Raw genomic sequence first — 24,064 nt, 5'->3', positions numbered from 1 at the left:
TGTAGCACTGTATGACCCAACAAATGAGAAAAGTGGGCAAACAAATGCAATTTTGAGAATGTAAAAAAAAAACCAAACAAAATAAAAAAATCCCAAACACAAAGGATTTTTGACAAAATATGAATCTTTGCGCTAAGAGAAGAAAAATTGGGAACTCCTGAGCAATATTCAACTTTATACGCATTTATTTATTTTTGCAGTGGCCACAACCATTGCTGCCCTGGTCTGCTTCTTCTCCAATAAAACTGTGATATAGCCCCAATGCTTGTAATCCTTTGCCAAACCTAACATGGCAGTGTTGGAACAGAACTGGATTTGGCCAAGCGCTGCCACTCCACCCCCTCACAATCAGGCCTATCCTGTAAAGTGCGGCCGCGTTTACCCTGCTCCTAAGCCGCTTTTTACTCACGTTCCGGCCGCGTTAACCCTTCCTGCGATCCTGAATCCCCTTTAACCTACTCCTACCGCGTCCTAAATTCCCCGGGCAACCCCTTCCGCCCGCGGCATGTATATTGCATGCAAACGAGCGAATTAGCTCGATATTGCATGCAAACGAGCGAATTAGCTATTCCCTAGCATCCCGTAACCTGCGCCCCGACTATCGCTAGTTTTCCCTGCCGTTTTGTCGCGCGTTTAACCTGCAAACTTACCGCCTACCCTGACCCCTGCAGTAGAGGCAGGGGTAAGGGTAGATGGCAAGCTTTCCCCCAGCCCCCGCTCACCTGCCCCGGCCGCGATCATGGGTGCCGGTCTCCGTGGCAGCCCCAGTCCTCTCCCCTGCTCCCGAAGCCAAAAAAAAAAAAAAAAAAAAAAGCGAAAAAAACGTTGCAGCCCCCCTCCGATGTCCGGACTGGGGCTGCCACGGAGACTGCAACGGCAAAGCGACTTTTCGTTTTTTTTTTGCTTCGCTGCTGTCAGTGTGCCCCCTCCTCTCGGAGCAGGGCGCGAAAAGCAGCCTTGCTCCGGGAGGAGGGGGCACACTGACAGCGGCGAAGCAACGGCGAAGACAGCGGCGAAGCAAAAAAAAAACAAACCAAAAGCAATTTTGGTTTTTTTTTTTTTCAAAAGCGACAATTTTTTTTTTTCCCTAAAAGAGACTTACTTTTGGGATCTGTCAAGATCCCAAAAGTAAGTCGCTTTTGGACGCCTGCCAACTTACTTTTCTGAAGCCATCATCAGGAACACATGTGATCGTAGCTCCTCCCGACGAAGATGGCCGCCTGCACGGGGAAAGCGTGCAATTGGCCGCTGAAGACGTGACGTCACGTCTTCAGCGGCCAATTGTACGCTTCCCCCGTGCAGGCGGCCATCTTTGTCTTCGTCGGGAGGAGCTACGATCGCATGTGTTCCTGATGATGGCTTCAGAAAAGTAAGTTGCTTTTGGAAAAAAAAAAAAATTGTCGCTTTTGAAAAAAAACAACCCAAAATTGCTTTTGTTTTTTTTTTGCTTCGCCGCTGTCTTCGCCGTTGCTTCGCCGCTGTCAGTGTGCCCCCTCCTCCCGGAGCAAGGCTGCTTTTCGCGCCCTGCTCCGAGAGGAGGGGGCACACTGACAGCAGCGAAGCAAAAAAACCAAAAGCAAGAAGTAAGTCGCTTCGCCGCTTCACTCTTCCCTCCTCCCGGAGCAGGGCGCGAAAAGCAGCCTTGCTCCGGGAGGAGGGAAGAGTGAAGCGGCGAAGCGACTTACTTCTTGCTTTTGGTTTTTTCGCTTCCTGGTATCTGTCATTTCAAATGACATTTGAAATGACAGATCCCAGCGTGGCGTGAAGCCTTAGGCCCGCGCACCCAGGATACTGTATAGGCGCTCTATCCTGTAAAATGGGTTGCGCGGGACTAAGGCATTACGCACGTGGTTTACATTTACATATAATTAGTGTTTAGGATCGAGCGGTAGGTGAGCTGCACTGTGCGGGCGGTAACCGCGGGTGCCGTAGGCACTAACGCAGCTCTTCCTACCGCTCGGTACTGGATAGGCCTGAATGGGAGCAATGCATTCTGGAACACTGGTGGCAGCAGTGAGGGCTGGGAGCACAATTGTGTTTGCACACTATTTCCTGTGCCTCCCATATCTTGTGTAGAGAATGGGCATGGGCAGGCTAGGGTGACCCAGAGTACCCAAAAAGGAGATGCCTTCCAAAAAGAAGGATGAGTACCCCAAAAGGACGACAGTGACCTTAAAAAAAAAAAAAAAAAAAAAAAAAAAAGACAAAATGCAGGACAAAAATTAGCACTGAATTTGCATATATAAATTAGTGGAAATGAATTTGAATGTTTACCTAGATGCAACATTACAAATTATTACTATAAAAAAAATAAAAATACATCTCACCATATTGTAGAAAGCTGTAGCCAAGTAATGCAGATTAAAGCATTCCATGCCCCAAAGAATTTATCATGTAAGTGAGTTCCTTGCCCCATCTCTCGCTCTAGATCCGTACTCCCCATCAAACTTCTTACTCTCTATTCCTTCTCCCTTTCTCCTGCCACGTACCAGGTCCCTCAACCCCTCCTCGTGTCCAGCAGCAGCAGCAGATCCCTGCTGTGCCCCTCTCCCTAGCAGCAGGCACAGGTCCCCGGTCCACAGCAGCTGCTCGGGCGTTCTCACCTGTTTCGCCCGCCCCCTCCCAGCAGCAGATCCCTCTCTCCCTTGCCTCAGCCCCTAGCCAGCACGCGCTCTCCTGCTGTGGTGCTCCCGCTCCTGCTCAATCGGCAAGTGCTCCCGCCCCCCAGCAAGACCTCTGCGGCTTGTAAATTGCCTTTCAGAGAGAATACCTGCCCCACCCCCCCCCTTCTTTACGGTCCAGACAGAGCCGTTTTCCCTGTCTCACCTCCCTTAACCCCCTTCCTGAGATGAAGCTTGCGTTTACCTTCACCGAGCCTTCCCACTGACTGCCTGCCGGCGTCCCGCACGCCTGCCCCCCGAGCGGGAGAGGAAGTCCGCGGACAGGGGGGGGGGGGGCAGCGCGAGCAGGACAGTCCGGGAGAGCGCGCGGGGCACATGACCGCCCTGGGTCCGGCTCCGTCTGGGGCTGTTATTGCACACTTCCTGTGGTACATTTATGACCATTTCCGGTAGCGGAATAGGAGCTCTCCCTGCCTTCCTTTCTTTCTTCCTCTCTCCCTCTTTTATCCTTATCCCGTCTCCACCGTCCTCCCCCTCCCCAACTCCAGCCCCCCCCCCCCTCAGCGGCGTTTCTTCCTCAGCGCGGAAGAGGAGGAGGGGGAGGCAGCAGCAGCGGCAGCCGCCGGCCGGTCACACACACACAAAAAGAGAGGGAGGATAAAAGGAAGACCGGGATTCCGAGGAGGAGGAGGAGGAGTGCTCCCTTCCCTTTAAAAACACAGAAAAGGGAGGGGGGGTGGGGGGAGACCGGAAAATTAAAATCCCACTTATCCAGCACTTCGGAGCTAGCCCTGCCCCCCTCCCCCCGCATTCCTATGGAGATACACCTGCAGGTAGGTGAGGGAGGGGAGGGCAAGGGGGTGTGTGCCCGAAACGGCGGGCGGAGGGGTGGCATCGCCTCACGCCTTTCTTCTCAAGTTTAATGGCTTTTGAATGGATGCGCCAGGCCGCGATGTTATTGTTTCTTGTTTTGTTTGGCGGGGTTTTATTTCAGTATTTTGACAGTTTTTTGGCTGCTGGTTGTTTTGCTCCAGTTGAACAATGCCCGTGCGAGGGGGGGGTGCGGGCAGCACTTTCTGCTCCCCCTGCCCCGATCCTGCCTCCCTCCCTCCCTCCCCGGATCGGAGCTGCCTGGCAGGAAGCACGCGCTCGCTGGGATTGTCTGGCGCGGGTCACCCACAGGCTATCTGGAGGAGGAGGAGGAGGAGGAGGAGTGTGTGTCTGTTCTCCCATGATATCGCTGGGGGGGCTCCTGGTGCCCTCCGGGTGTCATGTGTGTGTGTACGTATTTTGTAACGGGGGAGGGAGGGAGAGTTGCTCTCTGTTCTTTGATCGGAAACAAATCCTTTGAGCCCCGCCCCCAGCCCAGTTTATCAGATGAGGTGAGAGAGGATGGATGGGCTCCTTCTTCTGAGCCAGTAGTACTTAAGCGGCTGCGGGAGAGAGAGAGAGATTAATCTGAGTGTCAAGGCTGCTACATTTAGTAGGGAGTTCAGTGAAAACAAGATGAAAAGAGGACCTCCTCTTTTCTAAACTTTTTATTTTTTAAACCTGGCGGTTTGCCTGCTCAGTTAGAGCTGGTCTCTACTGTGATGCCATTTCATTTGCAGCTACCTGGTGATCTGATTGTACCCGTCCCCTCCTCCAGTAGCTTAGCAATGATAAGCTGTGTCCAGGGTTCTAGGCTACTACAGCCTGAAATCTGTACCCACTTGGGGGCCGATGCAATAAATCTGTGCGGAAAACGGGCGTTCATTGTTGAGCGGCCGCTTTCCTAATGCGCCCAGCCACTTCTCCTGGGCACGCGATCAAATATTTCATTGAAGATTTGTGCTAAAAAGGAGGCGCTAGGGACAAATGTGTGCCCAGGAGAGATGGTGTCAGCAGGTTAGGAAAATGGACGCTCGCTAATTGAGTGTCCCTTTTCCTGACGTGACCGCTGGTGCACTTTTTTTTTATTTTTAATTTTTTTTTAAACATTCTGATCCTTTTGGTTCCTCCAACTTAAGCAGTATTTTCTGCTTTTCTGTACTCTTTCTGAGGGTTAAAATGTGTGTGTTGGGTGCACATTTTTTTTCAATTGGAGACTAGCTAATAGCCTCATCAACATGTGATGAACATTATTAGCTTCGTGGGGGGGGGGGGGGGGGGGGGGGGTTGGATGTGCGTATTGGACGCGCTAATCCCCTTATAGAATAAGGGGTTGTGGACGCATGTCCAAAACCCATGTCCAACAATGGATTAAACAGTGCACTCGGCTGAGCACACTGTATTGCATTGGCCCCTTGATAGGTTGTATAGTTGCAAGTTAGCTGGGAATTCCCCTTCTTCCCAGCTGGCTTTTTTTTTTTTTATATATATACAGTTTAAAATTTGGCCTGCTTGGCTCATTTAGTTTCCTTGATCAGTCTGCTATCCAAGTACTAGCCAGTCCTTAGTAAATATTCAGGGAGGATAACCTGAATACTGATTTATTGCTTTCCCTACCTTGAAGGAGGATCAGACTCCAACAGGCCGATACAGTACAGTGTGCTCTCTGTTAATCGGCATTTGGACGCGTGTTTTCGACGTGCTAGCATTACCCCTTATTCAGTCAGGGGTAATAGCGCGTCGAAAACGCGCGTCCAACTCCCCCAAGACAAATAGCGCCCACAACATGCTAATGCATGTTGATGGCCCTATTAGTCATTCCCGCGCGATTCAGTAAGTAAAATGTGCAGACAAGCCGCACATTTTACTTTAAGAAATTAGCGCCTACCCAAAGATAGGCGTTAATTTCTGCCGGCGCCGGGGAAGTGCACAGAAAAGCAGTAAAAACTGCTTTTCTGTGCACCCTCCGACTTAATATCACGGCAATATTAAGTCAGAGGTCACAAAAGTTAAAAAAAAAAAAAAAGTAAAAAAACCCCAAAAAACATTTAAAAGCAGCCTGCGGCTCGTGGGTTGAAAACCGGATGCTCAGTTTTGCCGGTGTCCGGTTTCCGAACCCGTGGCTGTCAGTGGGCTTGAGAACCAACGCCGGCAAAATTGAGCATTGGCTGTCAAACCCGCTGACAGCCGCGGCTCCTGTCGAAAAAGAGGCGCTAGGGACGTGCTAGTGTCCCTAGCGCCTCTTTTTACTGTGGGCCCTAATTTAAATATTTTAGTTTACTGAACCACGCGCACAGGACACTGGCCGCTCGCCCGCTCTCCCGTGAACTTTACTGTATCGGCCCGCAAGCTTGCAAATCATTTCCAGGTCTGCTTCAGCCTCTGAATCTGTCCTTTGCAAAAGTATTTAATCTTTTTATTTATTTTTTAAACCACTGACTTAAATATGTTGTTTGCTGATAAACATAATGGAGAAAACTAATGGTGAAATAGAAATCTTGTATATCAGGCTGATGCACAGAGATCTGCTGCTGTATTCTGTTCTTTAAAGAAAATCAAAATAGGACATGCAATATTTACTTTTGTTACATAACCCGGGCATGCCATACTGTCCACCCGGTATGGATGAACAACCTCTCCCTCTTCCCAATAACCACATCATTCCATATCCAGATAAGCCTTTTTCATTTCTTTATTCGGTGGATGAAACGGCCACAGCAGCTTTATTTAACATACTTAAAATGTAAATGGAATAATAACATAATAACCAATAACATGCATATGCTCTAACCCTTTGCTATACCCCCACCGGCAAGGGGTGGGAACATATCCCGTGCAACTTCAGTCTTTCTAACTAACCCCTCAACTAGTAAGATTGCCCAGCAGCTTCCCTCTCGGTGAATGCTGCTGCTAAGAACATGTGACAACAGCCACTCTGTGCTGTTTGCCTCCGCCTCACTTTTTACAGCCTTCCCCGGACCATGGTCTGAGTAAACACTAGAGTTTTGTCATTGGTAACTGCCCTGGACCCCCCCTTCAGTTGGGACCCTGGACACTAAATTGCCCACGGCTGTAACTAGCTCAGATGCCCCCTTATTCAACGGTGCCTGAGCATAACAGTTCATGCTGCAGCCCCTTCTTGCACTGGTGAGGAGCCGCTATGGTAGGGACCAGTAAACTGTTACTTGGTCCTGAAACAACACCCCCCCCTACTGTGCTTGTTCCTTGTGTGTGTTAGGTAGCTATAAGAGTTTCAATGGCCATTTGCGTTGTTATCAGTAATATAGCCAAGCCCATGTGAGACATATGAACCGCATGTACCCAATAAAAGGCCCAAGCAATCTGTAGAGAGATCTACGTATTTTAGTTGCAGACCCTTAGCATTCTGCATACCCCCCCCTCTCCCATCTCCTTGTTATTTTTTCCACTGCTTGTGGAGACTTAGCATCCCACTAAACCAACCTGGTGGTCAGGTAGGCCCGGATCATCCTCACACTTGGCCAAAGGGACTTTAGAAATGCTAGGCCTTCATTATCTTTGTAAGGTCAATGGTTTTTGTGGGGACTGTGTCATTATGCCCCCCTAGGTGAATGAATGTGCCATCAGGCTTGGCTTGCTCTCTAGTGTGTTACAGGAGTGTGGGTATCATCTGGTTCCAGTAGGGTGTTTATTTTTTTGTAACTGCTGCACTGCTCGGTTACCCTCATGTTCTCTTGTTGTAGGGTTTTTACTGCTGCTCCATGCAGGTTACCCTAGTGCTTTCTGTTTACGGTTGTATCTGCCACTTTGGGCAGTTAACTCCCCCCCCCCCCCCGCCCCGCCATAATGTAACACCAAAACTCCCATTTCTGCTTTCCAGTCACTAAGGAGGTACACACCCAGTACTTCACCCCCAGCTCTTGTTGCTGCCATTCTTTTGGCCCCTAATATAAAGGAGTGACTCACAATCTACAGTCTACTTTGTCTCCTACCCTTTTCATTGATGTTCACATGCTGTCCTCTTTCCTGTCCTAATAAAAGAATGCAGCAATTGCTCCTATTGTTTGAATGAGCCCTGCCCCCGTGGCCTTTGCTGAATGTGTAACTCCACTGACTCGTGCCTTGAATAACACCACTTCGTCCCTTTGGTCTGGTGTGAGTCGTTTGAAAAGCAATTAAGATTTGTTTTTTAATAAGCATTTACCTAATTTATCTGATTAATTGAATATGGTCTCATCCAGCTTTTGTCAATTATTTTTGATTGTGCTACTGTTAAGAGAGTCATCATTTTAGGCTTGTGTTGTTTTGAAGTTTTGCCAGTTTATGCATGGATTTTATCCTTGTACTTATATTATATTGGAGTTATTTATCTTATTGTATTTTATTGTAAACCACTTTGATTTTATTTTGCAAGGAGTTATAATAATGTGTTTAGACTAAATTTGAAGTGTCTTTACCATACTTCAATATGACCACCACTATCACTTCCCCTTCTGCTAGCACTGGGCCATGAGTTGTGTGTTCCTGGTTTCTGGCATTATCTCGCTAACTTTAAATACCCAAAAGAAACAGATCACTTCTACCATGATCTGGCTAAATATATTTTATATCATCTCAGGGCCCTCCCTAAACCACTCCATCATAACCTGTATAAGCAATTGTGAGAACTTTGTTCCTTCTGATGATAAGATCAGTTCTTCTACTGATTCTCTGTCATTCTCACCTAAGTCTCTTCCACTGACCCTGTTGCGTCTGTTTTAATAGAATAAATGTGAAAGTTAGTATCGGTATTTGTTATTTATGGCAGCTGGCTTTAGTCACCTGATCATTCGCCAATGCTTCTCCGCACTTGCCAGTGATGTTGCAAGATGTTTGAAGAATGGATATTAAAACATGTTGGGCCCTCATAGCCCCCCCAAAGCACCTTTGCTTTCTGATATTTCAAGGGTCATATGACCAAGTTATTGCAACTTCTTCCAGCTTTTACTGAGAGTGGCAATGTAGCCCAGTGACTAAAACAGTGATTAGAATAGGTTGATCCCCTTGGGTGGTTTTAATACCTTTATATGTAGCCAAATACTCAAATTTTCTCCTAGACTTTCCAGCAGCCCTTCCATAAACTCCAAGAACCCCAGACCCCCTCACCATGCTGGGATCCTCATGGCTCATCACCGCTGCCTCAGATGTCAGTAACCTGCAATAAGACAACTGGAAATGTCATGTGACATTTAGCTGTAAAATACAATGAATCTAAAACATGCCAGTCCCATTTCTTGTAGTAGCTGTAGCGGCATGCTGGAATGTGGGGAAAGGAATTTCTGTACTTTTGTCTATCTCACAATTAGGATGCAGCCTACTATTGTGTGCAGTGCAAAAGGGCCCTCAGCTTGAGCTCAGCTACACTTGTGATTACCTGTGCCTGGCTTTGAAAGAGACCTGCTTTATTCTCATTCTCCCACTGCAGCCAACGTGCAGCCCCCAACTCTGAAAATGACTGATTATTACTTTGTTAGTTGATTATGGTAACTTCGTAGGCATAGGTGCACCTCCCTCTTTGTACTTATAATTGTATTGTATATTTACTTAGTACCAATAGATAAGCTGATATATATTGTATAAAATATTTGCTTGTCCACTAGCAGCAGTTCTTCCAACAATCTTGTGAGGCTTCCTTATCCCTGGAAGAAAGGCTCTGAGCCCCTCCCTAAGTCTGCCTGAACTCTAGATCTGCATAATCTTCAGAATGTGCCCCAATTCTTTGCCTGAATGATAATTAGTCATGCACACAACTTGATTGCCTGCCTGCTTTAGGTTAAAAGCAGTATTTAATTATGTCCTCAAAGTAACTAATCAGAATGGATTGATCTCCCCCCAAAAGCTTTAAAATATCAACTATTGCTTTGCATTAAACTCACAAGCTGATCATTCCCCATCTTTTATCAATATCTATAACTTTTTACACTGCAGTTAGTTTCTGGCTTGCATTCATGGACATGCAATTTTCAAGCCAGTTTAGCAAAATTTGTAAAGATTTGCATGTATTGCCTTGCTGCAACTCATGTGTTAGCTCCTAACATTCCTGCTTCACACAAAACTGAGAACTGCTTAATTTCAACCTTTTGTTTTTACAGGTGCGGACTTCCTGCCTGCCTAATGTTACTGAAAGGAAGCAGTAGCTATCTCTGTAAATGAAATACCCTACTCCTAATCTATAATTCGTAGAGGTGCAAAGGTTTTCTTGCAGGAAACCAGCCTTAAATTAAGCTATTAACTTGTGGAAAGTCTGTTGATATAAATTAAATCAGTCTCCTCCAGAAACTTTAGAAGTATCTATGTTTTCTTACTTTTCCCTTTTAAGTCATAATCGAAGATCAAAGCAACCTTCTCTGCCAGTTTAGCAAAACTTAGCTGAACTATTCTTGTACTGTATTCTTTTGCTATTAAAGTTAACTCATGGAAGGATACAACTTGTAGACAAGCTTAGAAAAAAGTTAATTAAGTTTATGTCTCATCCTAGCTATATAAATTCTGTATCCAGCACATAATCAGGCCGATGCAGTATCATGCGCATACAAAAACGTGCATCCAAAGTGGACGTATGGTTTTTGAACGTGCGCACATCCACCTCTCCAGGGCATTTGATGCAATTAACAAATGAGCTACTGCACTAAAAGGGATGCGCAGTGGATAACTTTTGCATCTCTAGCGTTCTGCATCCGTTAACCAGGAGAAGTGGCTGTATGTCCACTTGGTCCTTTTCACTGATAGTGAATGAACCAATCGGCAGTAAGTGAAGCAGTAAATAAATTAATATTAAGTGCCCTGTGTGCAGGTTACTAAAATGGACGCTTAATTTATAAGTGTCTGTTTTTATCCTGCAGCAGCTGATTTAGTGGCACAATACGCACACATGTATATTGTGTGCCCTGAAATCTTTTTTTTTTTTTCTGTGTCAAGACTTTTTCTTGCATGGTGCTACTTTCTATTGTTCTTCCTACTTAGTATCACAACAATACTAAGTAGGAGGAACCACAGAAAAGCAGTTTTTTTGTTTTTAAGTTGAGCCCTTGATGTGTGGGCAGGAGTAACATTTGACGGGTTAAAAAGTGCGCCTCGGGTACCCAGGGATTTTTTTGCATCGCGGGGTTATAGCTAATAGCCTCATCTCCATGGAATTTACATGTGATGAGTGCTATTAGCTATACGTGAGTTTGGACTCGCTGATCCCCTTATTGCATTGGGGGTTAGGGACGCACATCCAAAATGCGCTCGTTAACCTGTGCACTAGGCCCAGCACACAATATTGCATCGGTCTGAATACTGGATATCTATCTGCCTATATCCACATACATATACTAAGAACCTCTCTCTCTCCTCATCTTCTTCCTAACTACCAACACCATGGTGTTTGGTGATAGATTCTTTCAGCATCCCCTAGCTAAACGAATTTGCTACTGGTCTGACCTTTTTTTACAAAAAGGTGCAGATTTTTATTACTGGGGAGGCTAGCATTAGCTTGCTCTTGTATATCGACAGCAGCTTCTTATATAATACACCATCACTACTGCAAATTAATTTTATCTGCTTTATTGCTCCCAGCTAGATACCACTGTCCATTCCAAGCTACAGTTCACTACTAATACCTAAACATCCTTGCTTATACCTTAAACAAATTGATATAAATTATATTATTTTTAAAACTTAGCAGTTAGCATGGCTTTGTCAAAAGATGAGCATCATCTTAGAAGTATCCCTGTCCTCACCCCACACACTCCACACTCACCTTCTCTGAACCTGCCTCTGCGCAGCCTTCTCTGGTCCCCACTGTTGTAAGTCTGTCTGCATCTCTTGACCTGTGCCATTCCAGATCTGACAGCATCTCTCTCAGGTCCCTTGCCACTCCTCTTCTGTCTGTTTCGCTGCTCCGTGTCTGAATTTCTCTCAGGTTCCTTGTTGTTCCTCTTCTGTCTGCATCTCTATTTGGTCCCTCACCATCCAGTGCCATGCCTTCTGATCTCTCTCTCCCTCTGGCCCGTCGCTGTCTTGAGGCTCTGAATTTAAGTGCTTCCTCTTTATTTCATTGCAGCCTTTACCACTCCACTGGCTCTGTTGCCATGTGCTAAAATTGTAATTTCACATGGTAATTGAACAACACACTCTGTCCAGTCTATCCAGAGTTGTTCTAGTTACATACATTCATGTGCCACATATAAAAATTCACCTTCTTACAGGTCCTGTTAGAAAGTTTCTAAATGAGGCGGCTTACTTTATAGGCCACCCCACGTACCTGGTATCCAGCTGCCATGCATCTGCTACGCTGTGGACCAGTCTCCTTTCCTGTTTTCCTTTTCAGGACCAGGCTGGCACACTGTCCTTCGGATATCTTTGGTGGTACAGGGCTGGGAACCCCACATTGTTTGTTCCTTAACAGCAATGCCTGGGTTGCCCTTATTCTAAATACAACTGGGATTCCTGGTTGTTTTATCTCTGACAAATGTAAAAACCTCTGTTGCCTCCCTGCCTTGCTTGTGTAAGCCATCCCACACCCAAATGGTTCTGCCTGCCCACCCCCCTCCCTTCCTTGATTTTTCTATGTCTCCAGGGACCCCCCAGTTGCACATCAGAGGATTGGCCAGTTCAAACTGCCATGATGGCCAGGATGCTTGCTAGCCCTGCCCTTCCGTCCACCCGTCCCAGCTCATCTCTGGCCGTGCCTACTCCCAGACGACAGCTTTGGTTACGTGGCCCATGGCCCCTGTGGAGGCTGGGCCTTCTTAAACTTGAGTATCTGCTTGATACATTTTCTTTCAGTTTATTGTTATAAAAAGTTTAATATATGACTTTTCCCCACTTTATTGTATCTGTTTGATTGTGTATATATTACAGGTAATGAGGCCAATGTACTCAAGTGTGATCACATTGGCCATTAATGCCCATTAATTAATGTGTTGATGACCTATATTAATGACATGTGAATGAGTTTTACATTCATTTACTAGCATTCAAATGAGTGTGTCAACACATTTCAAAAATTGTAATTACATCTGAGTTGTAGTTCACTTTTTGTGTTCATTATTATTATCCTCATTGCACAGCACATACGAGATGCATGCATCACTATACCGAGTCATAATGAGCAGTCCCTACCCCTTGGAGCTCACAATGTAATTAAGACAAGGGTCTGTGTTCACATTTGCATGTTTTGAAGTAGGTTATTTTTCTATGCGCTAATAGGCAATAAACTGTTTTGTGCATTTCCTTACCTCATTAGCCTAGGTTTTTGCTTTAAAACTCTTACAAGCTAATTAATGTACAGTAACAGCACTGTTATAGTTTACACGTGTTAACAAGGATTTGAACACACGTTAATACTTGCGAAAGTGTTAGTTCACTTTAGCACATTGGCCTTAAAGTGAGAAGCTTGGTTTATTTACTGGAGTTTTCAGTTAATGTTGACATTGGCTACTGGAGTTTAGTCTATATTTCTCTGGTCATGCCCCTGGCATTGCACAAGTAGCGCACAGAAAAGTGTATGGAAGAGAACACAACACAGCTCGCACAGGTGCATTGGATAGCACGGTGTTCCTGTTCCCGGAGAACTTTTGCTGTCTTGTTTCTCTTTTCTGGGATAGCTCTGGTTACAACATTTAAGACTTTTTTTTGGAATAAGTAGCTCAGCTCGGAAGCAGAATTTGATGTATAATGGTGAGGGGCTGAATAAACATAGAACCTGTCAGTGCTGTTAGATAAGGACGGCTCAGTTTTCTGTTGCAGTACCGTAGACTGCATGTGATCTCCAGCTTTCCTTTCACTTTCTCACTACTGTGGAACCTCTATGCTTATCGCGTACTTTCTTGAATTTGGTTACTGTTTTTGTTTCCACCACTTCCACTGAGAATTTGTTTCATGCATCCACCACCTTTTTCTATGAAGAAATATCTCAGGGCTTAACAACAGGGTAAGAAGACAGTGCTTGGAGCCGAGAGAATACAAGAGTGATGGGTAGAAACATGAAGTAGATCCTTCTGTACAAAATAAATATGGTGTCCAGTTTTGGAGATATAGTCAGAGCAGAAACAGTCCACAGCTCGGCTACCAAAATGATAGAGGTTCTTTACCATAACCTATGAAAAGAGATTTAAAAGACCTAAATATATATATACACACCCTAGAATAGAGAGGTGAGGGTGGGGGAAGAGCATAAGATATTCGGATACCTCAAGGAAGTTCTAGAACCAGAGGTGATGGCAGCAAGGTCAGAGAGGGCAGACTCAGGAATAACATTAGCAAATATTGGTTATGAGTCCATGATCCCTTTCCTGCTTGGTGTACATCAGTATCTCACTCCACATTGTGTATTGTTCTTTTGGGTTTCTGCATCCCAAATACATATGCTTGCACTTTTTTTTTTTTTTTGCATTCAATCTTAGTTGCCAAACACTTCATTACTCCTATTTCTGTTCCATCTGGAATGTTTATCCTATTTCATCTGCAAGAAAAGCAAGCTTTCCTACTAACTCCTCTGCAATATGGCTCTGCCACAGGACTGAGCCTGGAGTCCACTGATAACCTGATTTCCATGGAATAAACTGCACCTGCCTCCTACTCTCTGTTGCTTATCTCTCAATTCATGTTCTAATTTGGTCAGCCATCTTGGGACCCACCCCCTAGGCTTCTCAGTCGAATGAAACCAAAATCACAATGCCCTGACAACTTTTAGTCTCAATGCCCAGTGTTGAGCTTTTGTCAAATTCATGCAGTAGTTTCCCAGTCCCATGACAGAGACAGATGGGTGCACCATCAACAACAGGCGCACTCACGCTTGAAAAACATGTCTAAAAATTAGCTAATACACTGGCCGATACAGTACGTTTGGACGCGCGTTTTCGACGTGCTATCTTTACCCCTTATTCAGTAAGGGGCGGATTTTAAGAGCCCTGCTCGCCTAAATCTGCCTAAATCTGGGCGGATTTAGGCGAGCAGGGCCCTGCGCGCCGGTGCGCCTATTTTACATAGGCCTACCGGCGCGCGCAGAGCCCCGGGACTCGCGTAAGTCCCGGGGTTTTCAGAGGGGGGCGTGTCGGGGGCGGGCCCGATCCGCGCGGCGTTTTCGGGGCGTGTCGGGAGCGTTTCGGGGGCGGGCCCGGGGGCATGGTTACGGCCCGGGGCGGTCTGGGGGCGTGGCCGCGCCCTCCGGACCCGCCCCCAGGTTGCGTCCCGGCGCGCTAGCGGCCCGCTGGCGCGCGGGGATTTATGTCTCCCTCCGGGAGGCGTAAATCCCCCGACAAAGGTAAGGGGGGGGTTTAGACAGGGCCAGGCGGGTGGGTTAGGTAGGGGAAGGGAGGGGAGGGCGTTAGAGAACTCCCTCCGAGGCCGCTCCGATTTCGGAGCGGCCTCGGAGGGAATGGAGGTAGGCTGTGCGGCTCGGCGCGCGCCGACTATACAGAATCGGTAGCCTTGCGCGCGCCGATCCAGGATTTTAGCGGATATGCGCGGCTCCGTGCGTATCCGCTAAAATCCAGTGTACTTTTGTTTGCGCCTGATGCGCCAACAAAAGTACGCCAAATCGCGCTTTCTGAAAATCTACCCCATAGGTAATAGTGCATCGAAAACATACGGCCAACCCCCCCCCCCCCCCCCCCCGAAACTAATAGCGCCTGAAACATGCAAATGCATATTGATGGGCCTATTTAGTTATTCAGGCGCGATTCAGTAAGTAAAATGTGCAGCCAAGCCGCACATTTTACTTTCAGAAATTAGCGCCGACCGAAAGGTAGGCGCTAATTTCTGCCGGCACTGGGAAAGTGCACAGAAAAGCAGTAAAAACTACTTTTCTGTACACCCTTCGACTTAATATCATGGCGATATTAAGTTGGAAGTCCCAAAAGTAAAAAATAATTAAAAAAATAAAAAATTTTAAATCGGCCTGCGGCTCGCGGGTTGAAAACCAGACGCTCAATTTTGCTGGCATCCGGTTTCCGAACCTGTGGCTGTCAGCGGGTTTGAGAACAGACGCCGACAAAGTTGAGCGTCGACTGTCAAACTTGCCGACAGCCGCCGCTCCTGTCAAAAAAAGCGCTAGGGATGCTCTAGTGTCCCTAGCGCCTCTTTTTACCGCGGGCCCTCATTTGAATACTAAATCGCGCGCACAGGAGAGTGGCCTGTGCATGCGCCAGGAGAGCGGGTGCTTGCCCGCTTTCCCGCGACTTTTACTGTATCGGCCTGACAGTAAAATAAGGTGACAGGACATTTCAGATAAGACAGAGAAAGGAGGACATGCAGAAGTGGAGACAAAAGAGAGAGGGGAAAAAGCATAGAAATAACGCTTAACAAATAATATTTATATATATATCGGTCCATTTACAGAAGAGAGGGTTTGCCTGGAAGTAGCAATACTAAATGTGAAGGCAACAGGATCACATAGAATAAATCCGAACTACAGGCACTCTCAACTTTGGTTCTTTAGGCTCATACCCAGGCCTGCTTTTCAGGTAAGAATTAACCACCTTCGTGGACCATATGTATACAATACATCTGATGAATATTCATTCTAGATTTCCTGAAAACCAGATCATGTTGCAGCCCTAGGAGAATCAAACTAGTCCGAGAGGTTCTGGCAGCTCCACTGATAGTTCAGTTCAATCCATTTTTTTGGAGACAGACAGATGTCCCTCTTCATAAAAGTGAAAATATGAAGCAGGCTGATAAGGTAAATGGCAGTTAATCTGAGCACATTAGAGGTTAAATGAATGGATTAGCTAATAAAGGGGAGAATAGTGCAGCATCTTGAATTCACTGCGTTACAGGATCTACATTAGCATGCCTTTTCCCAGAGGGAGACGGGGACTCCCAAATCTGATCGATTTTCTCTGATCAGGGGTCAGCACTGGATGAGGGCTACTTTGCTTTCAGTAAAGTTTCTGGCACGGCTCCACAAACAAGGCACCATGCTTCTAGTATGCACTTTACAACTTTTATCCGCTTGCCCCTTTCCTGCCCTGAACGCCACTGCTTCAGTTTTTTTTTTCCCAGGTATTTTTCCTATCATCCTCTTTCTGAGGTTCCTTGCACCTGTTGAGTGCTAGTCTCTTTGACCTTTTCAGTTACCTCTTTTTGCTGGGCAGAGTTCAAGTAGCTGTATTGGTCCTGGCGAAAAGTAGCATCCTTTTAGAGGTTGTATGAGTTTTGTTTTTTTTTTAAAAAGCAGAGTTTCTCAACTCTGGGTGGTCCCTGAGGGCTGCAAATGGGTTCTGAGTTTCAAGGTTGCCAGGTTATGCAAATTAGCTTTGCTCTGAGTCTGTACGTATGCAGATGCATCTGATGAATATTCATTGTGGACAGTGTGAAAGCCAGACCTGCCGGCGGCCCTTGTAGAGAAACCTCCCCCTCCCTTGCTAAGGACCAACAAAAAAGATGTTGTAGTCAGTACGTGAGCTTTCCAGACTGTGTAGGCCTCTCCTTCAGACACCTCTCTCTCTCTTGAAAACTGTTAATGTGATTGAGAATTTTATTTATGATTTATATTAAGCTAATCGGTTGAGTGCTTTTTTTTTTTTTTTTAGATGTCATGAAATAGCAAATATAAACACAGGCACAGTTAATTAACTTTCTTTCTCCTGAAATTAAGAACCACACTTTTTTTATTTAGTGCTTTTTCCTAAAGCACTTGCTTAAATTGTTTATTCCCTTTATATTTCCCAAGCTTCCAGTTGCTTTTGCTAAAATATTGTACAACAAAGCAAGATGCTAACACAGGAGCAGGTAGTGGTGATTGAAGCTTTAGAACATTTTGCTCATGCCCCAAGGAAAATCTTTAGCAAAGCACTGAAACTCTGCAGAAAGATTTTGAAAAACATTTAGCAGGAAAGCAGGGCGTAATGTCTACAGCAGAATGAGTTGTCTGTGTCTGTAATTCAATTTGAACAGTAGAAGATGGAAGGCATTAGATTTCCATAGAGAGTATGTCAGATTGTCAATACAGACCTTTGAATTCAGGAGCTCCCAAGTTCCTGACATGGGATGTACTTGGAGTAGCCAAGCTCAGTAAATGTTAATTGGACACTGTGGTACTGTTTGTTGCTAACCAAAACTGAACAGATTTCCTGGGCAGAAAGATAAACAGGATAGCAGAAACATTATTGCAAGGTGGCTACTCCCAGTGTCTTATCCACTGCTAGTTTATTTCACTGAAGACAAATTTGTATCCTATCATATTAGCATGTTCTGTAACCGAAGAAAACAAGTCTGAAAAGGTGTGCTCCATGGAGTACACATGTTTTCCAAAAGCATTCTTTACATTGGGCACAACTTTCCACAATGCGTGTGTGAGAAGTGAGGGGCTGTGTTTCTGTATGTGAGTAAGACTGAGACATTGTTTTTGTGTGTGTGTGTGTGAGAGAGAGAGAGATCAATTTTTGTTTGATAGGCAAGATTTCCTGGTGCCTCTGTGCGAAGGAGAAGCTTTGTATGTGTGTGCATTTGAGAGTAAACTTGAATTTGTGTGTGTTGGTGAAATACAAGGTGTTCTTATGGGTGTGTGTTTAAGAAATGGAGTGTGTGTCCTTGCTGATTTCCGTTTGTCGGTTTTTTTTGTTTCAACTTACCTTTGCTGGTCAGTTTACACATGTAAGTTGTATGTGGACTCATATGTGGGAACGGATGCACCTTTTTTCCAGTACTACAGAAGTTACATATGTAATTTTTATTGGTGTTGACTTAAACATTAGCGCTTCCTGTAAAGATTGCCTGCAAAGAAAATGCAGATATTTTACTTTTTGTGGACTCTTCTTTTTTCTTTTTTAGTCAGTCATCGCTCTGTGCTGTTGCAGGATATGTTTGATAGGGAGGTTGTGTTCATAATTCATGACAGAGGCACAAGAATATTTAGTGATTGATTGCTGATTTTTTTTTTTCCCTCTCTGACTCACATGGCATATCTGTCTTAATGACTAAACAAGCAGTAGTAATTAGATTGCCAACTTGTCTGTTGCTTCCTCCTTGCTGCTGCTGCTTAGGTCGCCTTGTCTTTTTGCCCTAGAACTAGTTTTATTATTTTGTACTTTTTTTTTTTTTTTTTTTTTTTATGGATAAAAGATGCAGACCTTGTAATCTGGCTGTCCTCTTGGTTTTTGCTTTTCTTTCTCCCTCCAATCTTTGACTCTTCATGCTGTCCCTGTGTTATCTGTATGAGGACTAGCACAGAAACACGTCTGACACAGAGTCACATAGAAATAGACCATACGTCCTATCTAGTCTGCCCATCCACACAAATCACTCAGTTCTACAATACCTACCTCTCCCTCTGAGATCCCCTATGCTTGTCCCATGCTTTCTTGAATTTAGATGCTGTCCTTGACTCTATCTCATCCACTGGGAGGCTGTTCCACGTATCCACCATCCTCTCTGTAAAGAAATATTTCCTCCTGTCTACCCCCTTTCACCCTCATCCCTTGACCCCAAAGAATCCTTTCAGTTGAAAGGCCTGCCTCCTGTGCAGTGATACCGTGAAGGTATTTAAATGTGTCTATCAGATCTTGCTTTCCTCTAGGGGGATATTCTTGTTTAGCTCAGTAAAGTGGGGCCGCGGTTACCCTGCTCCTAACCCGCTTTCTACTCACTTTCCGGCCACGTTAGCCCTTCCTGCGATACACAATCCCCTTTAACCCATCCTTACCGCCTCTTTAAATCCCCGGGTAACCCCTTCCGCACGTGGCATGTATATTAAATGTAAACGATCGAATTAGCTATTCCCTCCCATATAGTAACGCGCGCCCCGTCTATCGCTATTTTACCCTGCCGTTTTGCCGTGCGTTTAACCTGCTAACTTACCGCCTACCCCTACCCCTGCGTTAGAGGTAGGGGTAAGGGTAGGCGGTAAACTTTCCCCCAAAAGGAAACCTCTAAAAACCTAAAATCCCCTCCTCCCGAAGCGACTTTTTGTTGTTTTCTTACCTTTTGTTGCTTTTCAGCCCCTTCCCTTCTCTGCTGTCCTCTGGAGGGGCAGCCGGCGGCGAAAGCGGCTTGCAGCGTTCCCTCGCGACCATGTGCAGAGACTTTTGGGAGGAACCGGAGTCCTAGCGCCTCCAGTGCCCTGGAGGAAAAATCCCCCCCCCCCCCGGAGAACCCAGCTGGGGTTGAGAGGCGCGAGTACTGAGTAAATCCCCTTCCCCAGGGCAGTGCCCCTGACAGGGGCTGCAAGGTAGCGAAGCGTACTTTCATTGGCCTGAGCGCCCAAATTGACGGGCGCTCAGGCCATGAAATACGCTTTGCTCCCCTCACAACCTTGCAGCCCCTGTCGGGGGCACTGCCCTGGGGAAGGGGATTTACTCAGTACTCGCGCCTCTCAACCCCAGCTGGGTTCTCCGGGGGGGGGGGGAGGATTTTTCCTCTAGGAGAACCGGAACCTGCGCAGGGGGGGGACCGCTGCGAGCCGTTTTCGCCGCCAGCTGCCCCCTCCGGAGGGCGGCAGAGAAGGGAAGGGGCTGAAAAGCAACAAAAGGTAAGTTGGCACATGTCGAGCCGCTTCGGGAGGAGGGGATTTTCGGTTTTTAGGTTTTCATGGGTTAAAGTTGGGATCCACTTCCTGGTGCCTGTCATTTCAAATGTCATTTGAAATGACAGGTACCAGCGCACCCAGGATACTGTATAGGCGCTGTATTAAGCACCTATACAGTAAAATGGGTTGCGCGGGCCTAACGCTTCGCCTAACGCTTTGCAGACGCGGCTTGCATTTGCAAGCAATTTAAATAGAGTATCGAGCGGTATGTGATCAGAACAGAGCGTGGGGCAAACGAGGGTGCACCCGGCACTGCCGCACTCTTTCTAACGCGGCCTTACTGTATCAACCCGTAAGTCTGTACATATGCTTTAAAACGAAGACCACTGTCTATTTTAGTAGCCATCTTCTGGAGCAACTCCATCTGGTTTATTTCAGATAGTGTGAATGTCTTAAGTTGGAAGAGCTTTCTTAAATGTTAATACAACACTGAATAGGGGGCATCCTAATGATGTGGTTTTAACTGGACTTGTCTAAATGATTTGCTAGTAGAAGAGTTGTTTAAAATCCAGGACTTTCCTCCATTTTAGTGTGTATGGGTGTGTGGTTTTTTTTTTTTTTAATTAGTTTAGTATTGTGATGGTGGACTCCAGTCTTCGAGTGCCACATGCATGGCCTCCATTGTATGCACTCGAAGGCTGGAGTTCGCCATCACTTTTTAGTATCTAGCTGAAGCTTATCAGTTCCTTGAAGATACAGAAAAATATGTGCACATGCATTGGATATATGGTAACACACATTAAGGGGGTGAATTATAGCACGTGTGTCAGACTTGTGCTGCTCAACCCCGTTAAGTGTTTGAAAAGTGTTAAGAAACTTTGATCCTACAAGTGAAAGTGCTTTATTTACAACCTTATGCCTTGTCGCTTACAGAAATAATGTTTTACAAAGAGACACACAAATGTTATTTTTTCAACAGGAGGTTTAGTGCTCCTGCTTTGGCAATGTTTGTAAGATCATTGGGTCCCCAGTGGAACTGGGTGGCAGAGTGTTAAATCCCCCCAACATATAATACAGGTTCTTAATCTCAGCCAAAAGGCCATGAAGGGGCTGTCCTAAGAGCATAGTTGACACCCTGTGCTTGATGGATCTTAGCCAAAAAGAGGCCGCAAGCGATAATCCAGTTTATTCAGTCTGAAGAGAAACACATAAAATAAATGTTAAGGGGGAGATGTTAAGCAAGGAGAGCTTCCATCCTGTGCATGGGGTGGTTATCTTGGCAGGCAGGTATTTGTCAGGTTACTCTTTGGGTTGTGGTGTAGTATTGACAGGTGAACAGTTCATGGCAGTGACTCCAATGTAGATTTTCATTGCTAGTTGCTTACAAAGCAGGACATCAGATGTTAATCATAACCATCGGGGAAGAGTTTGTAAAAGAAATAAAAACAAAATATCTGGATAGCTAGCATTTACATGTGGCTGTTCTAGTCTGGCTGAGACTTTATGAGCAAGTCTTTAATAATGTTGCATACTTTGTTTTTTTTGTGAGTGTCCTTCATTGGGCTCTGTTGGAAGTTGGCATGCTGTAGCTAACTAGTGAATTCTGGTGTAGCAGCTGTAGTTGAGCTGGATGAGAGCAAGTGACATTTATTTGTATATATTCATATTTCACTTATAGCTAGAACATAGCCAGGGTCATTGTCTTGGTGGTATATGGGACACTCACAGAGACTTCTATTGTGACTTTAAAATCCTTCCCATTTTCTGCATAGTTAAAAAATAATACAGGAATGAAAAAAAAAAAAAACCAACCAGCTACCACGACATCTCTGAGAGTCTAGGTCCTATGTGCCTGTTGCAGCTCCGTAATGCCCATAAAAACAGATAGCTTGGTGTTCTTCCGGGGTTGCTCATTTTATGATCTGTGATTAAGCAATAAAGCAAGACATATGGCACATCTTGGGAAGGGAGAGTGAGGTGTGGTAAGGCATGAGGCCAAATGCCTTCAATCTGCCAGGACTGATGGATATGAGTTGTGTAAGGGCAGCTTATCATCACCACACTGCATCTTCTTCAGTCATTGTGCTACTGACCAATTCTCCAGAATCAAGAGGTTCTGAGAAATAGAAACTAAGGCAATGGAGCCCTTTGTCTTAATTGAGCCAAAAGCCTTCCAGTTCCACTCACAAGAAGCTGCAGTTGATGTAGTGCTCTAAGGGTCCTTAGAACAATCACAGACAACAGTCAGACATTACATTAGCTCTCCCATCATGTGAGAGGAGATAATAGCTATATACAAAAGTTTAGGCAGCTCTGGTCAAACTGTACGTTTCAATGAATCTCTAACGGAATAGCAGCTGACATTTAGGAGTGTGCAAAGCAAAAACTTTCATTTTGTTTTTTTCTTTCCTTTAGTTTGAAACATTTCCCCCCCCCCCCTTTTTTTTTTCTTTTAATTCAGTTTCCTTATTTTTTGGTATTTTTCTTGTGGAAAAGAGTCCATGCTATTTTCTGATACCAAAAAAAGGGGGAACCTTTTCTTGTGCCTGCCCAGACATCCAAAGCCTTGAGAGGAGACGGCACTGCTGGCACTGTCCTGGACAGCTCGACGTCAGGACCCTGGAGGAGTAAAAGCCAGTGTGAAGCCGGCATGCAGCTACTGCCTGCCTGCACGCCTAAGCCACATGCCAAAGGGGCGCACCCCTTTACACATTTGTTCTTCCTGGAAAATGGGTAGAAAAGGAAGCAGACGAGTGGCCCCTTCCCCCTTGAATTTAACATTGATTTTTGGCCTCATGGATAGCCATGTGACCAGGTCCTATCTAATACTGATGGAAACCCGAGTGCTGAGGAAGTGGACATCTCCTTCAGCCTGGTTGTCAGTTTCCCCCCCCTCCGATGCCTTTTCTTAGGGGAATGAGGAGTTAATTTCAGTAGGAGATGTGAATTTACTTGCTGTTACAATTTTATTTGGGACCATTAGGTCAGCAACTCCTCTTGAAACTGTGATTACATCTTCCCCTGTTTTATTAGAAGGCAGTTCCAGGAGTTATCTGGATACAGCTTCAAGGAACTCTTAGTCATCTGTTTCAGTTCCAGAGCCTGTGTTATCTCTTATTCTTGGTGGTTTAGAAACTGAAAATACTGTAATTTCAGAGCCTGAGGATATCGTTCTTAAGGACATTTTTAGAGGATAGTGAGTAGGCTTGGTGATTCATGAACAAGAACTGTCAATGACTTGTGTATTTTCATCAGGGGCTTCAATTAAATCGATGGATTTAAACTTCCGGATGTGTACACTTGAATCTTAAGTGGTCTCTCATCTAGGGCTTGTAACAACTTTACAAGGCTATTGATAGCTATTATCGAAGATCATTTAAATATTCACTACCAATCCGAAATGTTTGAAAATAGAATCACATATAGGAATCTCAGGAGCCTAGAGGCCCAGATTGTTATCTGGGAACGAACTTTTTAAACAATATTTATTTAGAGTTTTTTTTTTAATACCGGTATTCGTGGCTCACATCATATCGGTTTACACAGAACAGATTAACAAAGTAATAGAAGTACATTGAACCCATAAAGCTTAAAACAATAGACGGAAGAATAAAACAAGGTAATATCTCACTGAGGCACTAAAAGTTTTGCCAGGTAAATCTTTTCAGATTTCTAATTCTCATGCCGGCGATTCAGTATTTAAATGAGGGCCCACGGTAAAAAGAAGCGCTAGGGACACTAGTGCGTCCCTAGCACCTCTTTTTTGACAGGAGTGGAGGCTGTCAGCGAGTTTGACAGCCGATGCTCAATTGTGCCGGCGTCTGTTCTCAAACCTGCTGATAGCCACAGGTTCAGAAACCGGACGCCGGCAAAATTGAGCATCCGGTTTTCAACCCGCGGGCCGATTTTAAAATCTTTTTTTTAAATTATTTTTTACTTGGGACCTCTGACTTAATATCGCTATGATATTAAGTCAGAGGGTGTACAGAAAAGCAGTCTTTACTGTTTTTCTGTGCACTTTCTCAGCGCTGGCAGAAATTAACGCCTACCTTTTGGGTAGGCGTTAATTTCTGAAAGCAAAATGTGCGGTTTGGCTGCA

At 45.3% G+C, this 24,064-nt stretch overlaps 1 protein-coding gene across 2 annotated transcripts in view; it reads left to right on the top strand.

The window, feature by feature from the left end:
- The first annotated feature begins 3,121 nt into the window (after positions 1-3,121).
- Positions 3,122-24,064, top strand: part of KIAA1958 (KIAA1958 ortholog) — a 332,082-nt gene continuing 311,139 nt past the window's right edge. For both annotated transcript variants that reach the window (XM_029614255.1, XM_029614263.1), the window contains exon 1: positions 3,122-3,454. The gene's annotated coding sequence lies outside the window, so the exon portion shown is untranslated. The remainder of the gene's footprint in view (positions 3,455-24,064) is intronic.

The sequence above is a fragment of the Rhinatrema bivittatum genome, chromosome 1, assembly GCF_901001135.1.
Source record: "Rhinatrema bivittatum chromosome 1, aRhiBiv1.1, whole genome shotgun sequence".
In the NCBI taxonomy this organism is placed as follows: domain Eukaryota; kingdom Metazoa; phylum Chordata; class Amphibia; order Gymnophiona; family Rhinatrematidae; genus Rhinatrema; species Rhinatrema bivittatum.
Note: the sequence above shows the minus strand (reverse complement) of the source record. Positions and strands in the feature narration are given on the sequence as shown.